The 26,617-nt window shown below is 40.2% G+C and overlaps 1 protein-coding gene across 8 annotated transcripts in view; it reads right to left on the reverse strand.

The window, feature by feature from the left end:
• Window positions 1–26,617, reverse strand: part of ANK3 (ankyrin 3) — a 663,260-nt gene that overhangs the window by 243,560 nt on the left and 393,083 nt on the right. The gene's annotated exons all lie outside the window — the stretch shown is intronic.

The following is a 26,617-nucleotide window of genomic DNA, read 5'->3' on the forward strand; positions in this document are numbered from 1 at the left end:
GTCTGGCCTGCCCTTTATGATTTTAATTTCTTTTGCTGCATTAGCTTTACTACCGAATATATGTATGCATGTACAAGCACGCGTGCGTGCACACACACACACACACCCCCCAAAGTAAAAGCATACTATACTGCCAACGAGAGCTATCTTACAAACTGAATTTCATTTTATCCAAGTGAAAATGCAATGCATCTTTTAAAAAATATAACACCATATAAAGCCCATGTGTTTGACCAGAAAAACAAAGCAAAACAAAATGAAACAAAGCAAAACAAAATGAAACAAAGCAAAACAAAATGAAACAAAACCTCATTGAATGCTTTTAATATTTTTTTTTCAATCTAGGTATTTTCATTCCTACTAATTGAATTCAGATTTTCAGATTTGAGACAGGTAATATTCATGCAACTTTTCACTAGTCTTACATTACACTTGAGTTCAAGAATCAAAACCCTAAAAAACCCATCATCATATGTTTTATTTGGAATAGTTCTAATTAATAGCTTCCTCAACCTTGTAAGGGCTGAAGAAGAGTGTCTGTGGAGAAAAGAATTCAACTTGTAGAAGGCCAATGTGGAAGTCTATTCATTCAAAATATATTTATAGAGAGCCTACTACATCATTCTAGGTGCTGGATGAGGTGGGTAAAGAAAGACAATGAACAAAATACAGAAAATACCTGCCTTAGATGAAGCTTATATACATAAGCCATAAATATAATAAATTATTGAGTATGATCAACAGGAGAAGCACTGTGGGAAAAACAGAATAGGGGAGGGGAGATTGTAAGTATGTGTTTAAGAAGTACAAAGGTCAACTTAATAATAACTGTAAAAGAATAATAATGTATACAGTGTAGGATTTTATATTAATATGTTGAATCACATGAGATTGTCATTCTTATTATTTTTTTAAAGATTTATTTAAGAGAGAGAGCAGGGGGAGGGGCAGAGGGAGAGGGAGAAAGAGAGAATCTTTAGCAGACTCCCCACTGAGTGCGGCTCCTGACATGAAGTTTGATCCCATGACCCTGAGATCATGACCTGAGCAGAAATCAAGAGTTGGATGCCCAACTGACTGAGCCACCCAGGAACCCTGAGATTGCCATTTTTATAGGTCGAAATCCATGTGTATTTCAGGAATTTCATATGGTTCAATCTAATAATAACATAATCATGGCCATCATTATTATTTAATAATTATTAAGTACTCCAAGTGCAAGGTACTACATTAATTTCTTACATATGTTCTTTTAGTCCTTATGCTATGAAGCAATTTTTCTTCATTTGTGAGGGAGAAACTAGAATTCAGAAAGGTTACTTGCCAAGGCCACCAGTGACTAAATAGTTAACATTCAAACCTAATCCATATTATTCTAAAGGAAAGGTCACACTGGCAGCAAGTAACAAATACATGTTATCTTGGCTCTCACTGTGTTTTAAACAATATTTTTAGATGCCAACATTTCAAAATTGATTAATTTCACATCAAAATCTAGAGTTCTTGTTTTTTAAAAAAAATAATGCAAGGATCTGGCAACTCTGGGCTCATGCTAGCACTGGGCCAAGTTCCAGGTGTTGAGAGATGGCTTTTCACCTCAGACCCCAGCGTTTCCTACTTTCTGACCTTGGTTTGCTTCCCTCTGTGGGTGCCAAGCTACCCAGAGGCATCTGAATTTGGATCTTTGCCCTAAAACCTGTGCTTCTGACCACAGCACTGGTGATTCTCAAGGGAGTGTGACATCCCCGGGGGCGGGGGGTGGGGGTGGGGGGAGGTCTGGGAAGGGATCATGAATGCCTGGGGGAATTCATTCACTACTCACTATACATCTCTTCCTCCCACCCATGATCATTCATGTATATAGTCAGCCACACACAGGGTGGGCACCTGACATGCTGGAAAATATGCACCTGTGGGAAAAACCAGGAAAACCATCACCTTCTCACTCTGTGCCTATTTCTGGATGGACACACAGTGAGGTGGAGCAAAGGTCATCTCTGGAACATAGCAAGGCTGATCTGCCTGTGACACACAAGATGGGTGGAGGACAGAGTTGGAAGAAGAAAGGTCCCATCTGCTGATGCTGATGGTGAGGTTGGCAAAAAGAAATCCTCACCATCCCCAAACCAAGCATTGCTCCGTTGAGGGCAAACTCCATCAAATTCCAGGCCACATCCCCAAGCACAGCTCTTTCCTCTGGAGCTGCAGACATCTTATGATAATACTTGTATTTCTTGTTCTCTTCCAGGCTGTCCTTTACATCTGCATTAACACATCTGATTCATCAGAATGCTGGGGGCCTACAAGTCCATGTTTGTGAGGCTGTCCCTTGGATGCTACAAGCAGCCCTAGTGTCTGCAATAGAAATTGCAATAGAAAACAGAGCAAGGCATCTGGCTTCAGGCAAGGCATCCCAGGTCCCAGTCCCCCCAGACTTGTCCAGAAGGAACTCAGGTTGGTGTTTAATCATGCCAACTGGCAAAGCACTATTCCTCACATCTAATTTAGACCTCTCCCACCAATTTCTTCATTTTCTATCTTCATTGAGAAGACAGCCTTCCAAAAATTCCAAACTGTTACTGAGGTATCCTGAGGTATCCTCTCTCCTCTGATTTTGTCTTCCCTAGGATAAATAATCCCAACTGGTTGAACCTTTCTGTGGAGCTCTTCAGAGAAAAAGCACTCTATAATTATACTAAGTAAGAAAAGTAAAAATTCTCATAGTCGTGTCTTTCAAGCTACCCCCTGGCCAAGACGTTTTGTTTCCCAAACTACTGCTGCTCATTTCACAGATACTGCAGCTGCAAAAAGAGAAGCGAGGATGGAGCTCACATCCCCAAATGGTGAGTGCAGGCTGGTATGGGAAGCTGGTAGAGCCTGAATTGGGATCTGGTGGGTCTGCTGAAAATACTAAATGCTCCACAGGGGGTGATGAGCCATATCTTTGATCACATCTTATAAGAACAATTGTGCCCTACCTTAAGGAAACTCAATATTTAAAAATATATTTTGACACAAAAGATAAACAGTAGAGTAAATTGCAAAATCTCTGAGATCATTTAATCAAACCTCATCATTTTAAAGGTAGAGAAATGGAAGGCCAAGAGAAGTTCTGTGACGGCACGCTGTGAATCAAAGATGTTCTAGTGCCTAGAATTCACGATGGGATTCCTATAACAAGCATAAAGACTTAGGGTGTTTCCATGGGGATTTAATTCGCAAAATGAGATTTAACTTCTGATCTCCAGGTGCAGTTATACTGCTCTACAAAGGCAATGCATGGGAAGAATGATGATAGGAGCTTCACTTCTAGTATTTCTCATTTAGGGGCTCAGAGCAGAGCCTGGTAATACTTTTCTGGATGGATCTTTAAAGTACAGAGCGGCTGAAAAGTTATGGTCTTTTCCACTAATCCAGGCTCCCGACTAGGAATGGAGGGTTCAGTGTCTGCACACATCAAACCACCCTGAGTCATGAGTCACCCAGCTGGGACTGCCTCTCAGGAGAGATTGGTGGCATCTGCATATCCCGTGGATTTCAGAGGTCATCTCTAGTGTCAGAACCATTTCAAGCAAGGGGAAGAAGGTTTTTGTGGCTGTGCTGGAAGTTCCTTGGACACTGCGGCTTCACAGATCTTTTCAAGATACAGCAAATGTCTGGAGAGTGTCCTTCTCCCACGTGTCCATCCTGAAAGTGGGCCTCCCACCTACCAGCTTCTTCATTGTGAAGCTGGGTTTGTCTTGAGGTAAGGGTTCCTCAAGCTGCAACCTGAAGACCCAGACTGGCCTGCTATTTGTTTCTGTATGACTTTTGAATTAAAACTGACTTTTAGGGGATCCCTGGGTGGCGCAGCGGTTTAGCGCCTGCCTTTGGCCCAGGGCGCGATCCTGGAGACCCGGGATCGAATCCCACATTGGGCTCCCAGTGCATGGAGCCTGCTTCTCCCTCTGCCTATGCCTCTGCCTCTCTCTCTCTCTCTCTCTCTGTGTAACTATATAAATAAATATAAAATATTAAAAAAAAAAACAAAAACCTGACTTTTACATTTTGGTTGAAGTAAATTAAAAGGATAATAGTATTCCATGACATGTGGAGATCATAGGCAATTCAAATGTTACTGTTCACAAATAAAGTTTTTTTTTTTGTTTTTTTTTATTTTTTATTTTTTTTCACAAATAAAGTTTTATTAGGATATGTGGGAGACTGTAGGCCATAAAGCCTAAAATACTATCTGTCCATTTTCAGAAAAAAAATTTTTTTTTTTTTTTTTGCTTACCCCTGAACTAGAGCCAGGGGTTTGGAAGTTATATCCTTATGATGCATTTTTCTTAAGTAGGCTCCGTGCCCAATGTGGGGCTTGAACTCACAACCTTGAGATCAAGAAAGAGTTGGATGCTCAACTGACTGAGCCACCAAGGTGCCCTCTTATGATGCAATTTTGAAAGTCAGGGGAGAATCCGAAGTACCAACCATGCTGTCTGATCTTTGAGATTGGAAAATAGCAGAAACTCCCTAAAACCCAGTAGGATGCATTCACCCATTAGCTTTATGTAACAACAACAACAAAAAAAAGCAGTATCAAAAAAAAAATAGCAATATCCTTTTGAGCAATAATTTAAAATATTAATATTATTCTCTATCCTCTATGTGTATCACAAAATATTAAGCACTGGAACCTAGGTCCTGTAATAATTTTCTCTGTTCAATATTGAACAAAAACATACAACGTTTTAGAAAAGAAAATAAACAGGATAACAGCATTTACATCATTGATAGGACTCCTGCTAACTTGTAGTAACAAAGTACGCTCTCTCTTTTCCTTGTTTTCTCCTTCTTTCAAGCTGAGACCATGACATAGGCATTGTTCACAGGGAACACATGGAAAAAGTAACTCATTGAGCCTGTAAGAGGGCAAATGATCTAATCTACAAGGGAGCTTTTAAACAGCAAAGTAATCTGGATTGGCTGTATTCAACATTTTCCATATCTTCATCAGGGCACATTCTACCCTCCTTTATGGGCAGAGAAACAGACAAGATAAAGGACAAAAGAAAAGCTGAAAGGCCCAGATTAGACAGGAGACCCTTGACTTTGGAGGGAGCCTGGTTTTGGATGGCTCCTGTGGGGCCCTGGGGTCAGGAACGCAACATGGGTGGAGAGGCGGCAGAGTAGTCAACGAAGTGGTTCCACCTCCCTTTCTCTCCATGGGTTCCCAGGGCCTCAAACCTCCACCATCCAAAATCCAGGGGTATGTGATTTGGCCAGAGCACACAACAGCCACCTCAGGGGTTACTTTTACTAAAACAAGGGATTCTATGGTGGGGATGATCAATTCAGCAACCCTTCAGGAGACTTGCTTTATCCCTAATAAAAAGGATACAAATTCCTACAAATTCCTCTTGCACTTGATGTCTGGGGGAACCTCTACCTCCCACTCAACTCACAGCTTCCTACCCTTATCCACCCATCCCTCACTGCTCAATCCTGCTCCTGCCCTCCCTCAAAACCTCGGGTTCCAGGAGAAATGATACGGATGGACTCAACATACCCTCCCCTCCTTCCTTTGGCAAATGATTCTATATGCAAATGAAGCCAGTAGAATAAAAAAGGGGTCCCCCAAGCAAAGATACATGAGAACAAATAATGTATGGTAACACATTGCCACCAGTCCTTCATGTACATGCCTTCCCAATGCCTGCATACTTCACAGTGAACAGATTCTAAGAGGTGCTGTTCATTAACAAAGGCACCCTAGTTTTATGAGTCCAAGTTGCATTAGGAAAGCCAGGTTATTTCTGGACTTCCAAGGCTGTGTTCAGTGTAGCCTGAAGAAACAGAACAGCGAGTTATTTCTGCATTGTGTCATATGCTGTTTAATACATAAACATGAAGCATGCAAAATTCAAAACTGATTATGAAATGATCACTTTTTTTCCTCCCTTTTTCTGAAAGGCTCCAGGGAGTGTAAATATCCTTAGTTAAATGAAATTGACTGTGTTTCTGCTGTCGTGCATAGTCAAGGCTTCAGATTTGGAAAACATAATGAACTCTGGGGGCTTTGACTAGCCTGAGAACAACACCTATGAAGATGATGAACTCACAGCTGTGCATTCTCAATATTGACACACCACTCCAGTCGGACATCCATAAATTGTATCATCTATACACGTTTCCAAAAATGAGTTTGAAAGTTGGAATAACTTGCATAGGTAGTTTCCTTTGCCTTTTGAACACTAACACACTCTGTTTGATGCTTGAAAGGAAAGGGAAAACAGAAATAGACCAACTCTTTAAAATATTCTCTATTTGAACCATTAGCAAAGAAAGTAAGGAAGACAGGAATTGGACTTAGGTCTGCAAAATCAATCACCTGACAGGCCAGCCCTTAGCTGTTGTTTAAATTGTGTTTTATCAGGCAGAAATCAGTGTGCCCAACTTCTTTAAAAATGTTTGAGTCTAGAGTCAAAATGCACGTGTGCACACATACAGATGCACACAATGATTTAAGTTTCTAGGAATCTTCCAGTGGTTATTCAACTCTAATTGCAATGCTCTCATTCTGGGTCTGATTTATGAATGCCAGATTAATATTCACAAGTGAAAGGAAGGAGCTAAGATGCTTTTTCCAGGAACGGCTTTTGTAATAAACCAGCACACATGCGCATGAGTGCACACACACACATATATTATAGGAGACATGTTAAATGTGGATAATCCTTTAGAGAAAATTGGGAGAAACACTAACTGTATTCCAGAAAATTGTTCCTTGGAAGAAATTATGCATGATTTGGATATATTGGGGAGAAGAGTAAATAATAGTTTAATGCATTCATCAATGAAAGTGCAGTAGACAGAGCACTATTTAATAAATCAATATGACAAGTTATTAAGAAGAAATAGTGCACAGGACCAGAAAAGAAAGAGGGGAAACTGGGAAAAAAAATCAGAGAGAGAGACAAACCATGTGAGAGTCTTAACTCTGGGAAACAAACTAAGGGTCTCTGAAGGTGAGGTGGGTGGACCGATGGGGTAACTGGATGATGATGGGAGGCCACATGATGGGATAAGCACTGGGTATTATACAAAACTGACGAATTATTGAAAACTACATCTGAAGCTAATGATGTACTATATGTTGGCTAATTTAATTTAAATTTTAAAACCCCCAAAACAAAAACAAATAAAAAGAAGCAACTCTAGACTCAGGCTCCCCAGTGCCTACCCCAGACAGACTTGGAGCCTCATTGCTTTCACGGAGTGGAGTCCCAGATCCCGACACAAGTAATACCCAATGTCTGAAACGTGTGTAAGTGATAGAATTATTGAAGCTAGCTCCGTTCTGCTGAAAGTATTCTTCCCCTAGGAATCCAAAAGGAGGTAGGACTACATATCTTCTCACATCATTCTCTCTGCAGTATCGTTTTCTTCAACTCCGGACCTCAAAAGATCAAGTGGAGAGAGTTACATGATGGTCCAGTGCTCTGTAGAGACGACTGGCATATGTCATGTGCTTTGTTCTGCGGGGTGAGAACACTTCATGACTCCAGCCCGCATTCCAACCACCTTTAATCTCTCAGGCAGCTGAGGTTGAAGGGGGCTGGGAAGCAACAGTTATCAGAGATGGGAATAAGCACGCCTCCTCTCATCAAAGTGCCAGACTTGGTGGAGAAAGGCCATCTTGTGGTGGTGGTGGTTTAATTACAAAGACTTGAGGAAACATCCCTGCTTCTTTATCTCCTAAGCCAGATGGAGGTCTGTTGGCTACTGGCTCAGAAGCAACATGCAGTCAAAACAGCACATGGATGAACTGGGAAGAAAGGGAAGATCATTCGTCCTCAAACATGCACTGTTCAAGAAGCATCTGGACAAGAACACACCCCTTCAAACCTCCTAGGCTATGAGACACGCCTCTTCTGAATATTCCTAAATCAAATCACATTAATTGTAACTCTAATTTGCCACATCATTTAACTAAAATATCAACTAAGCAACTGGGTGATCCAGAAGACAAAAAAGAGACCAGTCCAATTCCCTTTAAGGAAATGATACTCTAGTTGGGGGAAAAGATAACTTATGTGTATAAAATAATTTTTAAAAATCTATACCTAAACAAATTCTCTCATATCACCTATTACCTCTCTCTGCTCCTCCCAGTTTATGCTCCAGCCATACAGGTATCCTTTATACTCCTCCCAATGCTAATTTTATTCCTGCCCAAGGGGCCTTTCCACTTTGTTTCCTCTGTCTGAATGCTCCTTTCTGCCAGGCTTTCCATGGCTAGCTCCTTCTTGTCAATGAGGCCAAAAAATAAATAGCATCTGCTCAGATGGGGCCTTTTCTGGGCACTCAATCTAACATAGGTCCCAAATAACCCCAATGTCACCATTATTTTTGATGTTACACTATTTGACAAATTTCTGATTTGCTAGCTCCTGGTTTGTTTCTTCCTTCCCTCTCAACTCCCACATAATTTTACCTTGGTAAAAGCACCGCTGTGTCTTTCTTGTTTACTGATAGAATAAGACCAGGAATGCAGTAGATGCTCAATAAATATTTTCAAATGAACAAGAGTAAGCACAGTGCAGAGTCTGTAGGCAGAAATGAAAAACGGCAGGCTTAAACTGGCTTTTGAGGGTATTTAAAATTGCTAAAGGAAGATGAGCATATCCTGGGCTGAGGGAAATAGTCAAGTAAATAAAATTCTGGAAGCATCCTCCATGGGGACAGCCTCAGGGAAGCTGGAGAGGAAAGCTAACAATTACAGAGCTGTTATTCTAAGCCCAGTATTGGGTTAAGTGCCCTGCATTTCAGAGTTGGAAAGAATAAATCTCTTTAGCCATATAAAGAACCTTAAACCATGGTGCCTGGCACAGGGCTTGGCACAGAGAAAGCCCTCAAGAAATGGTTGTTGAATGCTGAGAGTGTCTACTCTCTATTAGTATATTCACTAATAGTCCAGAAAGGCAGGAGTGTTGGCACCGAATGGACCAATGTGGGAAAAGCAGGCAGGCACCATAACCTCCTGACCTTGTCAAATCTCAGCAATGCAGCTGTGGTCTCCATGTGGCAAACAAGGAATCTAAGGGCTGGAAGGGGTCTCAGACAAGGGGATCCAATTTTCTTGAGGAAACAAACTCCTACCAGAAAAATGACTTGTCCAAAGTCACAAAGCTTATTAGCGATTTCTACATCTTCCTTTATTAAAGCCCTCACGCGGGCTTAAAAACAATTTTTAAATATTCTGATTGCCAACATTCATAAATAAAGAGATTTCAGAAAGCCATATTTCTGCCTCTTCTTAAAAAAAAAAAAATCAGATGCTTTGGCAAAACTAGCCCCTCATTTCCATGTGGCAACAACTGGTTGCCACTGAGCCAAAGCTGTGACCTTTCACTGGACCCCTCCCTTGCAGTTTGCTCCAGTTCCCGAGCTTGGCCACATGAGACAGTCAACTTTGTAGCTTCACAATGGGGTGCCATCGACAAGGCCCCACTGAAAACATCTGGGTCCTTCCCACAACAGACATGGTGGGGCTTTTGCAGGGAAGACCAGTCTTGTAGTGGTTAATCTCCAAAGGCAGGTGGCCTATTCCCCAGTGCCACTTTTGCTTAGCACAACATCTGAGACCTCTTGGGTTGAACTGACCAGAAGAGAAGGGAGTTTATCCACCGTGAACATAGCACTCACTCCCAAGGGCCGCAGGGACGACATGGGCTGTGGCTTTGTTGGGGTTAGCATTACTGTGAGAGAAATATTCTCAAGAGATTTTGCAGTCTCGAGGTTACAGGAAACGAGTGACTTTTAAGTAATATGTGAGTCATAGGAAAAGAAATAAGTATATTTTGGTATAACAACCATATGAATATAGTAATACTCTAAAAGGGAGTCAGAATTGAAAAAAATTGAGCCTCTCTTGACTCATGGGGTTCACATTTTATGCGCAGTTGGAAAAAGTGCTGACTTTCGTTTATCATTAGTTTCTTTACCACAGGAAAGGGTAAGCTGGGATATTTTGGTTCTCTCAGTCCATCCAATGCTTATCTCTTCGCCTGCCCTCTGGGGGCCATTCATTTCCTCTTAAACTTCTTTCACCATCAATCACTTCATTTTCTTGAATCTCGGGCTGGTCTTTCTTTGACCTTGGCTCTTCCTCTGCAACTCAGCACCTCCATAAAATATCTCTTCCTCTACTTTCAAACCATGTTCATTAAACTCAGCTATCATAACATGTTCCATGTTTACAGAAATGTTTCTGCAAAAAGGAAGTCTCAAATAAACACAAGAATAAATAATTCAACAGATGACATTGAATAAAGTTTATAAATCACCTCTAATTGATCAGAGCATGCCAGATTCACAGTTTCTTGGAAATGTCTATCTTAAACATTTTGGCTAAAATAGCACTTCTAGCCCACCTCACCCATTACTCTAGTCTGTGATTTTTTTTTCTTTTTTAATAAGTGATCTTTACACCCCAAGTGGGGCTCAAGAGTAGCATTCGCTACTGATTGAGCCAGCCAGGCACTCTCAGTTTCCTTTCCTTACTGGCTCTTATTTCTAAGTGAATTAATATGTATCTCAATCCATTTATCATTTATCTTCCTGCTAAAGTGCAAAATCCTCCAGGAGAAGAATCTGCCTGTTGGTTAATATAGCTCCCCTCATATTTAGAACAGTGTCTAATAGTCAGTAAATAATTTTTGAACTATTGCATAAATAATAATTACTTTTGTGGAGATTAGGGTAGGGGGATACTTTGAGAGAACCAAGTTAAAGAGTTAAAATTATCAAAATTTCCAGATTAGATCATTTTCCTCAGATTTTATCCAGTTAATGTGTTCAATATAGGCAGACATATTTAATGCTAGTGATTTAATCGAACACTTATGATATCCTCCAGGCAATGCATGAAGCATTGTGCATTCATTTTCCCAATTATTTTTCACAACATCATTGGAAGTCACTGTTGTTCTGTAAGTGAATGGTGCAAGGTGTCTTTATTACTGGGTTATTTTGGAAAGAGACAATCTGCAAAGCACGGCATCCAATAGGAGTTAACCAAATTAACCCTTAAAATAGCAATTTTTCAATTGTGTTATGTAAATAGAGCCAGGTCTGAACCAGACAAGTCTTGGAAATATGTGTCATATGAGTAATATGTGACTCACCCGAAAAGGAATAAGCATATTCCTGTGAAACAGTCACATGAATATAAAACTGTAAAAGCATAATCAGGACTGAAAAGAGGAGCCTCACTTTCCCTGGGTGAGTAACATTCTATGTAGGAAGTGTAGGCCTCCTTGACTGAAGGTACTGGCTGCATATGAATGGGGCAGGCCCACCCTGCTCAAACTGATAGGTGGCTCTTCTAGACCATCAGGGAGCCACAATATAGGTGTGTCTTCTAATATTTCAAGAAAGGATGTGAACCTGGATGTTTCTGAGTGTGATTCACTTTTTTTTTTTTTTTTTTTACATTGGCGGCTAATTTAAAAGTTGGAAATACATGATGAAGGACTGATCTGAAAAGAAAGCACTTGCATTCCAGATGAAGGCCATGTAAAAAAAGCTACATGATTTTACTTTAAAGGTAAAGCTCTTCTTCTAGCTTTGACTTCTGACACCACACAATTACAGAAATGTAGAGGAAATGATGATATGACTAACTTATTAAGGGTAACAAATTAATGCAGAATTTTCTAGTTTATAAAGCCCATTATCCATCCTATTCTTGTACGCTTGCCTGGCCTAACACTGTATAAGCTGCTGGAGGTTGGGGGTGGGTGCAGAAGAATTTCAAACAGTCACAACCACTGAAGCCAGAGGAAAAGGGGAGACAAGATATTGGTGCAAGAAAAAGTTAAGTAATTACTATGAGTTATTTGTCTGAAAAACAGGCAAAGAAAACAAAGGAACTCCTACTATGTGACATTGGCTTTTTATATGCTTTTTATTTATTTTTTTTTTAAAGATTTTATTTATTTATTCATGAGAAACACAGAGAGGAGAGAGAAAGAGGCAGAGACACAGGCAGAGGGAGAAGCAGGCTCCATGCCGGGAGCCTGACATGGGACTCAATCCGGGGTCTCCAGGATCACACCCTGGGCTGAAGGCGGCGCTAAACCGCTGAGCCACCTGGGCTGCCCTGAGCCACCTGGGCTGCCCGACATTGGCTTTTTAAATATTTCCCAGGATATTAGCTTTTTATTTAAATCTGTCATGAAAGTGTTTGCATATCATGGTATTTTAAAATTTATTGTTTCACTAGGGTATGCAAATAAAATACACAAGATGATTGCTTGTTTGACCCAATAAATCTGAGGACCTTCCAAGAACCCAAAAATTCTGGCCCTGAACCCCAGCTGGAGTCCACTTAAGGTTGCAATAATTCTAATACATATCGATGAAAATGTAAAAACAGGTTCCAGAATCGCTGTGATTTTTGCCAACATCACTGTTAGAAATGAGTCATTTGTGAAAACACTAGTAATGAAAATGGACACAAAGGAAGTTGTCTAATCTCTCCACCTGTCACTGTGGAAAGAATGTTTGGTACAATTTAATTTGGAGATTTCGTTTCACTGGTTTAAATTTGTTCCATGGAATTTGGGAAAGTTCTAAAATAAAAATAATAGTGTTACCTCCCCCTAGCTTCCCTTCTAAGCTGAGCAATCCACAGCAGTTTTACTGAGCTAGGCGTGAGCTGGCTCCATTTACCAACCATTCTCTCCCTAACTAGCACGTTAAGGATTATTTTAGGTGTTTCAGCAAGATTTTACCAATGGATAATATGAGCAAGAAGGTGATAAATCAGAATATTCCAATGGTAATACTTCAGGAGTGCTGGAAATCTCCCCAGCCTTCACTCTACAGGCTGAAGGAGGCTAATTCTGGTGGAAATGTGAAGAAAAGCTTTCGATTTTCTAATTTACTCAATTCAGCACAGTAGACAGGATTTCCAGAGACTGAGGGTTCCCTTGGCATCAAAAGCTAGCCAAAATCAAGATCCCCAGCCACAGCCCCTGTGGAGCTCTAGGACTGGAGAATTCTCCTTGCTTGGTGGGCTGCAAGAACACATGTCTGAGTATTTGGATTCTTCTAAGTTACCATTAAGGCAGGTTCTGGGCAGCTGGGACTTTGCCCAGTGAAAACTGTTAACTGTGAGAAAGGAGGAACAGAACAAGAAAAGCTACATAAATTTATGATTTCTTACCTAGATGTCTTCATTAAAAATGTTTTGGCAGTGAGTGTCATGGTTCAGTGAGCAGATTCAAAGGGATGACTACCTGGGTTTAAAATTTGCTCTGCTCCTTCCTACTTTTTAGTCTTCAGCAAGTTACTCAGCCTCTTATTTCCTAATATTTTTTAATCTTTAAAATGAGGATGATAATAGTTTTACTTCATAGGGTTTTTACAAGAAATAACTTGGTGTATGTAAATGTATATAACATATACAAAGAGGTTAGTTAATATATTTACAGTAGGTATTCAACAAATACTAGTTATAATTACCATTATTAATGTTTGCAAAAAGGAAGAGAGAATCCTTTTATAATTATCTGATAAAAAACAACAGAGCCCTGTCTCATTCACATTCATGTCATAATACAGCTTAGCTGTCCATCCATCCATCCATCCATCCATCCATCCATCCATCTCTGTGTACTATAGGGATTTTCACATGGCAGGGGCAAATCTCACCCACATATGACATGTCCATGTCCACCTTTACTGAACACCTAACATGTACCAAGTGATTTACCTACTGAAAACAGTCCTATCTAGACAATCTTCTTTAACCAACCACATGCCCAGCACCCTCCATCCTCCTTAGCCTGCTTATTCTTTTTCCATAGCATCTGTCATCTTCTTCCATATTACATAACTTATTTTTATGTGTGTACTCAAAAGATCAGTCACCGAATAAGGTTTGACTTAATACTCACAGCATTCAAATAAAGTAGGTATTATTGTCCCTATCTGATAAATGAGTTAATTGAGGTTAAAAAGGTTGCCTCAAGGGGCCCCTGGTTGGCTAAGTCAGTGGAGCATGTAACTCATGATCTCAAGGTTGTAAGTTTAAGCCCATGTTAGATGTAGAGATTACTTAAAAATAAAATCTTAAAAAAAAAAAAAAAAGGTTTCTTGATATAGTATCACCAGCTACATACTGTGCTATAGTTATGGCCCCAAACATCAACTCATAAAAGAATCCTGACATATTCATAAGGTCATAAAAACACACAAAATCTTTAAAGAAATATCATCTACCATGTGAAGTTTACACAAATAATTTACCTTTTTCTGGATTACCTGAACTTATTTAATATTGTTTTTTAAAATTTAGAGATCTTATTGGTTTTATTCAATGATTCATGCATCATCCAATCTAGTAGATAGAAAGAACTCAGAAGAGCTACATAAAGTAAAAGAGAGTTGTACAGGCAGAAGGGAACTGGAACAAGGAAGTCATACGAGGCAAAAAAAAAAAAAAAAAAAAAAATCAGATTGGTTATTGCAAGGTTACTTTCCCTGGAGGGAACAGCAGGGGTTTATCAGGCAGAGGACCTAACTAGTGCTGATCAAGAGTTTCCTGATTGGCTTAAGACTCCATTTCTGGGAGAGCTGAAACCATAAATAATTCTTGGTGACATGGGGCTTAGGATAAGCAACTCCACTCTGGGCCTGTTGTTTTGTTATTTTTGTTATTTTTGTCTTACTATTTTTTTAAATTTAAATTCAACTAATTAACATATAGTATATTATTAGTTTCAGAGACTATTTTATATTTTTAAATCCTATCTACAGAATATTCAATTTTATATCTTTCTAAAGTAACTTCTTTTTTTTTTAAAGGTTTTTTTTTTTTTTAATTTATTTATGATAGTCACAGAGAGAGAGAGAGAGAGAGAGAGAGGCAGAGACACAGGCAGAGGGAGAAGCAGGCTCCATGCACCGGGAGCCCGACGTGGGATTCGATCCCGGGTCTCCAGGATCGCGCCCTGGACCAAAGGCAGGCGCTAAACCGCTGCGCCACCCAGGGATCCCTAAAGTAACTTCTTTATAGTTTACATTACATTATACCCATAGAAAAATTTAACAGCCTAAAATTTAAATTTCTTTTTTTTTTTTTTTTAAATTTTTATTTATTTATGATAGTCACAGAGAGAGAGAGAGGCAGAGACACAGGCAGAGGAAGAAGCAGGCTCCATGCACCGGGAGCCCGACGTGGGATTCGATCCCGGGTCTCCAGGATCGCGCCCTGGGCCAAAGGCAGGCGCCAAACCGCTGAGCCACCCAGGGATCCCAAAATTTAAATTTCTAAGTTCCGACTCTCAAATCAATGACAAGAGATAATGGGATCAACTTTATCTCACAAGTTTAAGCCAACACACTCCTGAGCTACTGTACATCCTTTACAACAACATGTGAATTGTCTCAAAGAGGAACTCTTTGGTAATATACCAGACCAGGGGTGTAGTGACTCTCTGAATGCTGAGAAACAGAATGGAAATTCTGTTTTTGCATATGGATATTGGAGAGGGCTTCATAACTCAAAAAACTAAGAACCGCCACTTCAGAATGTCAGGAAGAAGAAAAGGTTGTCCCTCTCCCTGTCCCTTACCCCTTCAAAATGCTGATACATAATATTTGGTTTAGAAAAATCACCAAATACTGTGATAACTTATGGAAGAAAACTATCCTCTGCCTAAGAAACACTGACAATTATCCCACGTTCCCACGGCATTTAAGATCAGTGTGCTCCTAAGTAGGAAGCCATTTAATGCCACCAAGTTCTGAAGAACACTTGAGTAATCGGCAACACAGCCTCGCAGAGCTTAAGTCCTTGGTCATCAAGGCTTGCACTCTAATTCATCCATACAGAAAGGCGGCGAGCTGGTATTCTTAATACAGATGACTACCAACTCCTTTGAAATACTACCAGACTTCATAGTACATTCCTGCTTTTGAAAAAAAAAAAAAAAAGCACTCTATGTAGGCTGTCACACATTTGCAGAGGGCTGTTTATAGTTTCCAAGGCTTTGTGACATTTATTATTTCATTTATCATCACTAGTCCGTGAGATAGGAGGTCCTCTGTGCAGGTGCCACAATCTTTCTTTGATAAACAAGGAAACCAACCCTAAGAGAAATTAATAACCTTTCCCCCAAGTCAAGTGGCTGGACTGGATGTGAGTGGACTAGGCTAGGTCTTTTAATTTCTAATATCTACTATTAACATAGTCTCCCATCATTACAGCAGAGACAATGCAACAAATGTCAGGTTGGGGAAAAACAACTGGATGGAGATGTAGAATTTATTATAATGAAATATGTCTTCTCCATTCTGTTCCTAGTATTTAGTATATTAATATATATTTTGCTTAAGCTTCCAGCTTGCTCTAACATGTATTCCTTTATTGATTCAACAAATATGTAACAATCATTTACGAGGTGTCAGGCGTGGTGCTCAGTGCTGGGCTGTGCAGTGGGCGGAGTCTCGCTTCCAAAGAGCTTACTCAGGGGATATATTCCATCCACGGTTAAGTGGTAAGTCTTTGGAGATGTAGCTACTATAAAGAAACCTTTCTCTCCTTGACTACAAAAAGCTATGGTCTTCAGATTTCCTAGATTTACAGTATATTGAATAGCTCAAAAGTTCTACCTCTCTGCTGTCTATAAATCATTACTATGGTTTATGTCTATTCATTACTTATGGTGATTAGTCGTAATGTAAAGACTCCTCTATATTCTTTTCCTCCTTCACTCCAACTCCCTTTACTACTCTGGACCAGTGTTTCTCAAACTGGTGCTCTAGAGGAATTTCTAGAGAAAATCGACATCATTTTCCTTCAGCTTTTGATGCTACCTCTGCATATTGATTATGCCTACTGAAGGCTCTCTTTCTTTAAATGCCTTAAAGTGAGTTTCTCCCCAGTTTGGCCACTCTCTTTCCTGGGCTAACAAAGGAGCCAGCCTCTGTGCCTACCTTGATGGCAGCGGCCCTACCACCAGCTACAATTTCCCTTTGGAGTGGCCTGTAATCATCTGTGTGATTTCATCGCGACTCTGCCCCTCATATCATCCACTCTGGACACCCTTAAGCAGAGAAACACAAGACTGGATGAAGAACAGAAGTACACACTGCAGCCCTCCTGCGCTTGTATTCAAAGCATCAACTTGTTGGGAGTCCACTGTGTACAGAAAGCACTGGAGAGCCTCAGTGATTTCAAAGATCTGAAGGGAACAGACAGGATGTGGCAAAACCTACAGAAGTGACATTCCCTGTCTTGTGAGTGGAGAGGAAAGGCTTATCTGTTGCACACACTATGAAATACCACAGAACGAGGTGTACTCCATCAGTGGGACACAATCCCTCCCCACCCCATTTGTAAGAGTGGTTTCATGTGGCCGTAATTCAGAATCTCTAGTGGGTATGTACAGAATGACAAAAATCCTCCCAGCATGCTCTTCTGCGATGTCCCCAGCCTTCCTCTAATATACTACTGTAGAAAAATCTTCTGTGCTTCCTTCCTAAGATCTGAATAATACATACGCTTCTGCTTACAGAGGTATTATTTTGAACACTAAATGTGGAAAGCATTTAAAAAATGGAGAAAGCATCATACAAATGTAATAATGATGCTATGAAAAGGCACAGTTTGGGATGCCTCGGTGGCTCAGTGGTTGAGCTTCTGCCTTCAGCTCAGGGTGTGATCTCAGAGTCCTGGGATTGAGTCCCATATCAGCTCCTTGCATGGAGCCTGCTTCTCCTGTCTCTGCCTCTCTGTCTCTCATGAATGAATAAATAAAATCTTAAAAAAAAAAAAAAGAAAAGAAAGGCACAGTTTATGTCTTGGAAGCTATAGTATAGTCTGGGACATTAAATAGGTGAGTATATAAGCCAACCAGAGCAGGCTATTTCACACTGACTTAGGGTTTACTCTGTGCCAGCCACTCCGCTCTGTGTTCTGCACATATTAGCCCACTTAATCCTCACAATGACCTCATTAGATAGGCACTGCTATTTTGCAAATGCAGAAGGTGACATTAAAGAGGTCACGGGACACTGCCTGTGGTTGTGCCACTGGGGAGCTGCAGAGCTGGCACTGAATTCAGTAGGCTGGATTCCGAGCCCGGGCCCTGACCTCTATTCCACCTTTCCTTCCCGGTTGCCCCTTGTTGATCACTAGCGTCAGGATGCCAGTTCATTTACTGACCCCGAGAGTAATTTTACTTATTCAAAGTGGTCCTGGCAATTGCAAATTTATTCTCAATATACCTACAAGAACAGGTGTGTTCCTGTAAAGCCGAATATGTACAACCATTGGGGTGACAGAGGTAGAAAGAGGAAGACTTCTTATTAAAAAGGATTCATTAGAATTTCTCTCCATCTTTGTAATATAGCATCCTACTGTGGTAAGCTCCTATAGTGTCAACCATGGGTATTTGAAATCCCCAGGGGGCTTTTTTCTAATTGCACAAATAGATATTTGTGATATTCAAATCACAAAAATTCTTGGTTTGGAAAACAACTGCAATCATCATCTTCAAGAATTCCATGCAGTGCCCTTGCACACCTTTACCCGTGAAGCCTTTTTTCATGAACGATTTTTTTTTCCCATCTATGCGACTTGTTTGGCTAATATTTTTTGAAGGTTGACCATATTTTCAGACTCTCTTCTAAGCACTGAGGGTACAAGAGCAAACAAAACAAATGAACATTTCTTTCCTTGTAGAAGTACATCTAACTGTCTGAAGAAAAATAATTTTAAGATGTTGAATATTATACTATGCCAGAGAGTGCAATCCTATGAACAAAAGCCAAGTGGCTGAATTTTTTTTAAATTTATTTATTCATGAGAGACACAGAGAGAGAGAGAGGAAGAGACATAGGCAGAAGGAGAAGCAGGCTCCATGCAGAGAGCCAATGTGGGACTTGATCCTGGGACTCTGAGATCACGCCCTGAGCTGAAGGCAGGACCTAAACCGCTGAGCCACCCAGGCGTCCCCAAGTGGCTGAATTTTGATGGTAGATCTGCTGACTGATTGGGTATGTGGTGTAAGAAAAAGAAATGTGTCAAGGTTTTTGACCACCAGTAACAGTTGTATTACTTGTTTACAAAGGCAGGCAAGAGTTGAGATACCTATTTGGCATCTGCCTTAGTTTGGGTTTCCCCACAAGCAGACCCTGAGATAAGTATTTGAGTTCAAGTAGTTCATTTGAGAGACAATCCCAGAAAACATTTTAGGGGATTGGAGAAATGTGACAAGTGTAGGAAGGGCTCCATGTAGATTATACTACCAAGTCTGTTGGCGCCATGGGTAAATGGAGCTCAATCTCTGGGGAACCCTGGGAAACAGAACACAACTCTATTTAGGGGCACAGAGGTCCCCAAGATGAGGGAGCAAAGCATTTATCTATCAACTTCCATTAGTCACTGGTTGAAGGGCTCCAAGAGAGAGTTAACTGAGCTTGATACATGGGCCAAGTAGGCCACGGAAACTCTAGCTGATGAGAAAGTCTTCCGGCAAAGTCATAGATGTTTGTAATGTTAACTAACTTAAATTTAAATAAAATCTTGGATTAAAAAAAAAAAAAAGAAGAAGAAGAAGTCAGGCCAAAATGCACAGTTCTGAGCAAACAGAGAGGGAGTCAACAGCACTGTCTATCCCAACATGCAAATGGAGATTTTGAGAAGGCTATTGGACATATATGTCTGCCTTTTCAGAGAGATGTCTGAATATAAATTTGGGAGTTATCAATATATTGATAGATCTTTTTTAAGCCGTGAGACTGGATGGGATGATGAAGGAAGAAATGTAAATGGAAAAGCAATGTCATCTAAGGACTGAGCTTGGAGGTATGCCAACACTTACAAGTTAGAGAGAGAAGGAAGGATCAGCTAGCTAGGTAGGACAAAAACCAGCAGAGAGGTTTCCTAGAAGTGAAGAAAGTGCCTCAAAGAAAAGGAAGGGATCAGATGTGCCAAATGCCAGGTCAAACAAGAGAACTGCGGACCAACTCTAGGATTTCACAATGGAAAGGTGTGTGTGTCCTTGCATTAGCAGTGCTGCTCTAGTGGTAAGGGAGATGCCTGCCAGAAGAGGGCTCATGAGGGAGGGAAGGGAGGCTTTGGGAGCTCTTCAGGAGAGCTTGGGGGGGGGGGGGGGGAGACAGAGAAATGAGGTAGAGGCTGGAAGACAACAGGAGAGAAAGAGTGTTCTTTTTCTTTCTTTCTTTTTTTTTTTTTTTGAGAGTGTTTCTTTATGAAAGAGAAATTACACATGGGAGTGCTAATGGGAGGTATACCCACGAAGGAGAAGAAGACAAATAGAGAAGGGGGAAATGCTGGATTGAGGACCTATAGCTGGTAAGAGCAGAAGGATCTGGTGCACACATCGAGAGGATAGCCTTAAATAGGAATACAGACACTTCCGGCCAGGATGGAAATAAAGCAGAAGCAGTAGGCAAGTAGATGTTGTGGAGGGACTCCTAACATGGTCATAAACTTACAGTGTTCACCTGGTTCTCCAGTTTAGAATTCTACTCCAGGAAAACTCTGGAGTCCTTGATTGCCAGGAAGAAGTGTCTCCTTCCTGATGATAATGTTGCCCTAATTCTCTCATTCCATGTCTGTTTTCTAGTGGCAACTCTCCCTTATGGGGCTCTCATTAAGTCACTGAACTTTTGAGCTGGAAGAGTCCTAAGCAAAGGGTGACTTCCATCTCCTTCTCCTCACATGGTCTACGCAAGCACTCTACAACGTTTACAGTAAGTGGCCAGTCAGCTTCAGTTTGCAATCTTCTGGAATGTGGAACAAAAAGGCCCTTAGGTCTTCTAAAACTTTTTTCTTTTCTTTGCAGAGATCTCACTTTGTTGTCCCACCCACATAATCTTTTCCTATCCCCACAATGCCAGAACATTCTCCATACTGCCAATCTATCAACTATGATTATCTGACCACCAAAAATGTAAGCTCAGTGAGAAGAAGACTGTCTATTGTACCCACTGTTAGATCCATAGTTCTTAGAAGTGCACATGGTAGAAGCTTCATAAATATTTGGTAAAACCAAAATGAGAGGCTTCCCAGTCACCTCTTAATTGGGGTAGGTATTTCTGCTGTCCAATGAACACCTCATATGCATACTGTAGGCTCCTTCCTGGCATCTTGATTCTTGGTTTAGCTTCCACCCATTGCTATTGCCCAGTGTGTCCTGCTTACCCAGGTAGAATGGTAAGCACTTGAACCAAGCTGAGACCAATTAGATGTTTTCCTCTAGATACATTAAAGACAGTGATAGAGAATCTTAAGTATTGTTCAGCTTTATCCATTCCAGCAGAAGCACCTGAAGAAGAGCATCTAAGACAAAGGTTCCTACAGTTCCTGATACCTGGGCCCTCCTTTCTGCCCATCACAGAGGCAAGGAACACATGCCCGTATCTGGTTTTCCTCTCTGTGCTTATCTCCATAGATTGTGGGTGGAAATTGCGTATCATTTTCTGGCTGGAGTACTTAATCACCAGTATAAGACCTTGCAGCTTTCTTTCCCTCCTGCCACAAACCATAATTGTTGGTAAGATGGTTTGAGATAACTGAGGGGCAGGTTTTCAGACTCCCCATCCCTGACATGTAGCACAGACGACAGACTTTGGATTTTCTGTGGTTTTCCAGTCTTCTCCTAGAAGAGAGCTCCAATATCTTCCAGTAAGTTATCTATTGCTTCAGAAACCCAAAGCTGGTGCCATTTGGTTGCATTATAAAAGCTTCCATGTGTCATTTCCATTAAGATCAAGGGTAAAGTTCTGATTCTTGCCTTGAAAAATTTCTACCAGGAGCCTGTACTTTACCTACCTTTCCAGGTCTTTCTCTATCCTAATGTGGGAATCTACCTTTGCTTTTTTCCTCCTTGCCATGTCTGAGTATTTGGACTTAAGAAAGCATTTTTTCCCCATCTAGTTTCTAATATCACACTCCTCCTTTCAGTCAGACAGAGCTCCTCAGAAGCTCTCCTACCACCACCACCTATGATGTAAGGGTTGGTCAAATCATAGTACCACCTCCCCTCTCCCTGACCCTCCTGCCGATGCCATTCAGTGGTTTATATAAACAGGTAGATATGGATGGCCTCACTGTCTTCACTTCCATATTAAAAAGTAACTTTAACCAGGGCAGAGACTGAATATCTATTTTTTTTTCTGAGCATGTACCTTTCATATAAATATTCATGGATTGGGAGGGAGAAAGGAGTAGCCACATCAAGTGACCTAACTTAACTACGGGGTTAATGGAATGTGAGATGTCAAGTCATGCCCTCCCTCACTTCTGTGTCCCTTCTTGGATAGGTGCTTGTGGTACTCATATGCAGTGCATGCAATGGGTTTAGCAAATAAATATTTAGGGGGATTGTTCTCTCTTGTAAGAACTCTAGGGAGGAGGCAAATAATTTTCTCTTAGGTAGGACAGCAAGTTCTATTTTTTGTTTTTCTAAGTGGTTAGATACAATACATATTAGTGTGTAAATTTAGAACAGTGAGAAGGTTGGTAAATACTGCCTAATACAAAACGTTTTTTTTTTTTTGTACTGACTCCCACATTCTACAGATCTTTCTTTTTCCATATAGTGAAGCAAAACAGTCCATGGCTACAAAATCTTCTAGATCCAGAGTCCCTCATTGTCCCCTTTAAAGATCCAGAAAAGAACAGGGGTGAGGATACAGGAAAATGCCATGGGACTTCTTAGAAGCCAAAGAGAAGCTCAAAGGCTATGCTGCCTTAATTCAGGGGGTCTCATGGCTCTTCCATGCATCCTTCCTCTTGTCTGATGTCTTTTTACATCTAAAGAGCATCACAGGATAAAGGCTAAAAGATGTCCCTGGCTCTACTGCTCTCTATTCCAGCTGAGCATCAAAATCAACTGGTCAGATTTAAAAAAATACCAATTATCCAGGACCACCTCTTGGGTAGTCTGAGTCAGTGGGCCTAGTAAATGGTATTGTTAAAGCATCTTTCAGGGAACCTATGTCCTCAGTCAGGTTTGCAAACAACCAGAGTCTAATGATTTATTTTCAGAAAGGTGTGTTTGTACACTGCAGTGTGATAAATTTGGTTATATTTTAAACACATTTTAACCACAATTAAATGAGCTCTTTAGCGAATCCTCTATTTTTAAAAAATATTCTATTTATTTATTCATGAGACACACAGGGAGAGAGGCAGAGACACAGCAAAGGGAGAAGTAGGCTCCCTGCAAGGAGCCCGATGTGGGACTTGATCCTGGATCCCAGGATCATGCCCTGAACCAAAGGCAGATGCTCAACTGCTGAGCCACTCAGGCGTCCTGAATTCTCTCTTTAAAAAGACTTCTTTCTAAAAGGTTGCAGTAAAGCGGAGTGGTTTCCAGTTATGGAATAATAAGTCACAGGTATAGAAGCACAGCATAGGGAATATAATTGATGGTATTTTAACAGCATTGTATGGGGACATGGTGGCCACACTCATGATGAGCATAGGGTAATATACAGAGTTGTCAAATCACTATGTTGTACACCTGAAACTAATGTAACATTGTGTTTCAACTACACTTCAAGTGGAAATAAATAAAAGGTGTGTAGTCATCTTTAAATCTGTTTTATTTATTCGAATTTAGACTTAATTCATTTAAAGTAGGTATTTCCAAGATAAGAAACTTGAGTCCATGCTAAGAGACAGCAATAGATAAAACAGTGTAAGTGAATACAAGAAATAAAAGTCTCAGTGACATTTTTAATCCCATATACCTCTTGTATAGTTTTATGTAGGCTTATTAAATCAATTATAAGGTGGTATCAATTTTAGATCATGAGACAAAGATGGAGTTAAAAGAACTATTGCTAAATAAATAATATTAAATGTGAACAAAGATTTGCCAATAAATATTCATTGCGACATTATTCTCAGTAAGGAACAATTAGAAGCAATCTCTAACAATAGAGTAGGGATTAAATAAAAGAAGTATATCCCTGTGATGGAATATGTTGCAGGTGTTAAATCAATTATTTCCAAAAATGAGAATAATTAGTTCGGTAAGTTTTGTAACAGTTAAAATGTCAATAGAGGAAAATCTTACTGTAAAGTTAAACCAGCCTCATTAAAAAAAAAAAAAAAAAAAAAAAAAAAAGAGGTCACCTACCCACCATGTAGGGTCATTTACCAGTCTTTGTCTGTGATCCAGAATCTGTTTTCTGCTTCCCTCTCTTCCACTGTAAACCTACATATGTCATTCCTTTTGATATACACATTAGCCTGTCTTTGAGTTAGCAAGGGCTAATAAATAAACCAGATTTATTTTTTCAGGAGATTTAAAAGTAAAGTTCATATTCTAAACTGAAATATACTGTTTTATCATAACCAACAATCAAAACTCAAAAGTCAGCTGATTTCATTCAGATATGAATGTTATTAAATGCACCTTCTGCAAAGAAACCATTTGAAAGACAGTAGATCAAAAAGAAATTGGCTCATCTCCACCTTCATCGCAGATAGGGTCACTACCTTCGTTCTTTGTAAACTACATATTCAGTCTCTTAATAACTCTTTGGAACAATTCACAGCATCAGGAAATGTATCCATGTAGGTAACTCAATTTCTTTTTGTTGTAGCCTAGGCTCATTTTCTATTGTGCTAAACTCAGCATAAAAAACGGACATCATCTAGTTACCATTCCTCTCATGATTAAAACTAATTAAGACACTCCTCCATCTCTGCCATCATAAGCACATGCAAATGGGCCTGTTTCCTTAATGCTCTGCTCCTAAATTGAAAAAAAGTATAAAGAAGCAATTTGGGGCTTTATTCAGAATGACTAGGGATTTCCTGCTGTAGCCATATGCAACTTAATTATATGCAAAATGCTCTAATACAATGTGGAGAGAAAACATTGCAATGCTTTTCCTTTAGAAATGTACCTTAAATCAGATACATATTCTTTGACTTCAAGCACGAATTTCCCAAAGGCTGCCTCTGCAGATGTTGGCTCTGCCGCTCGCTCTGATGCAGGCATCCAGGATATATAGTGTGTGTTCTTTTCTAACTTCTAGAATGATATTTACCCATTTCTGCCACCTTTGCAGTCACCTCCTAGTTGGCCCAGCTAAAGGGACACATGGAGGGGGAACAGAAGGGAAGGGCACAAGGCTGCTTAACGTGGCAACTGTCAGTATTGCCACATTTGCTTGGCAGCAGCTACTGAGAGGGGAAAAAAGGAACACAGGCAAACACCCAGGAAAGACCCAGCATGGATAGATAAATACGAGCCCTCTTTTCTAAATTCTGAACCATATTAAAGAGAGGCATCGTTCTGTTTTGATAATTGCCTTCTGCAGCGAGGCATCTGAGGCTGCTGGCTGTTTGCTGCCTCTGGGGTGTCTGCAAATGCCGTTTAATTTCGACCCTTCCGAGAATCAGAGCTTTAAGATAGTATCAGAGGAATCACTGAACTGTGAAAAGTGATTACAACACAAAGAGAATGGAGCTGTTGGGAGAATAAAGAGAAATAAGAATAAACCATACCATTCCAGTGTTATAACTCTGAGCAAATTTTAGGCCTATTTGGGCAGGGTCTATTTAAAGGATGTGCACACACATGTACCCCTTTTTGAAGCATAAAAAATCAGACCTAGAGATCTTTCTTAAAGGCCTTTTTAATCTTCTAATTCTGATAAAGAACTCTAAAATGGGTCATGTGGATATGCATCTGCAGTCCCCAAATCTCCATAGGGCATTTAAAGTAAGTTTTCTTTTCTTTTCTACAGAAAAGGCCAAACAAGACACAGATGTTCGGCTATTCTGAATCTTGGATACTATTTAATTTCTAATTATATTACTCTTTTCTTTATTTCCATCCGTTGTCCACAAATGATGTATAATACATATTGTTTAGCCGTGTTTTGTTTCATTTCCTTAGCTCAGTGCTCACTGGAATTTTAAAAGAGAGCAGAAATTAACATTAACCTATAAAAGGTTAAAAAACCAGGTGACAGCAATTAGGTTAATTTCTATTCGCATTCATAGCTCTTACACAATGTTTGCAGTCTTGGGAATGTTGGGTACCAATTACCTTGTACTTTGTCACCTAATAAAGATTTTACCAACACTCGACACAATTTACATGGCTTCACATATTTAGTTTGGCCACATTAATAATTTTTATAGATTGTTTAATTTTAAAGTGAAAAAGATTTTGCCTGATAAAAAAGATCCTCATAAAATAACATCCCAAAGTCATTAGAATTCTTCCCTCCCCTACTTCACAAGATATGTACTTATGTAGTTCAAGTGTTCATTCTTAGTAACCCTGCGTCCCCTGGCTCCATGAGAGATATGCCAGCTAGAGGAGCAAAATGCAGTGGGCAGTTCAGAGCAGGTGGTGGGCTGGAAAGACGGATTCTTTCCTTGGGTAGTTCTCTAACGTTCTGTACGTTGCTGGGCAGGGGCCTTCCTGGCACCAGGAGGTTCAAAGGCAAGTCATGACCTCGCATAACTTTGCCACAAGTTCTTAATGTTGGATGATGGATTTCAGAAGTCTTTGGTGATTTTTCTTATCCAATTTAATGAGGGAAAGTGAGAAATGCTTTA

This window comes from Canis aureus, chromosome 4 (genome assembly GCF_053574225.1).
Source record: "Canis aureus isolate CA01 chromosome 4, VMU_Caureus_v.1.0, whole genome shotgun sequence".
NCBI classification, from domain to species: Eukaryota; Metazoa; Chordata; class Mammalia; order Carnivora; family Canidae; genus Canis; species Canis aureus.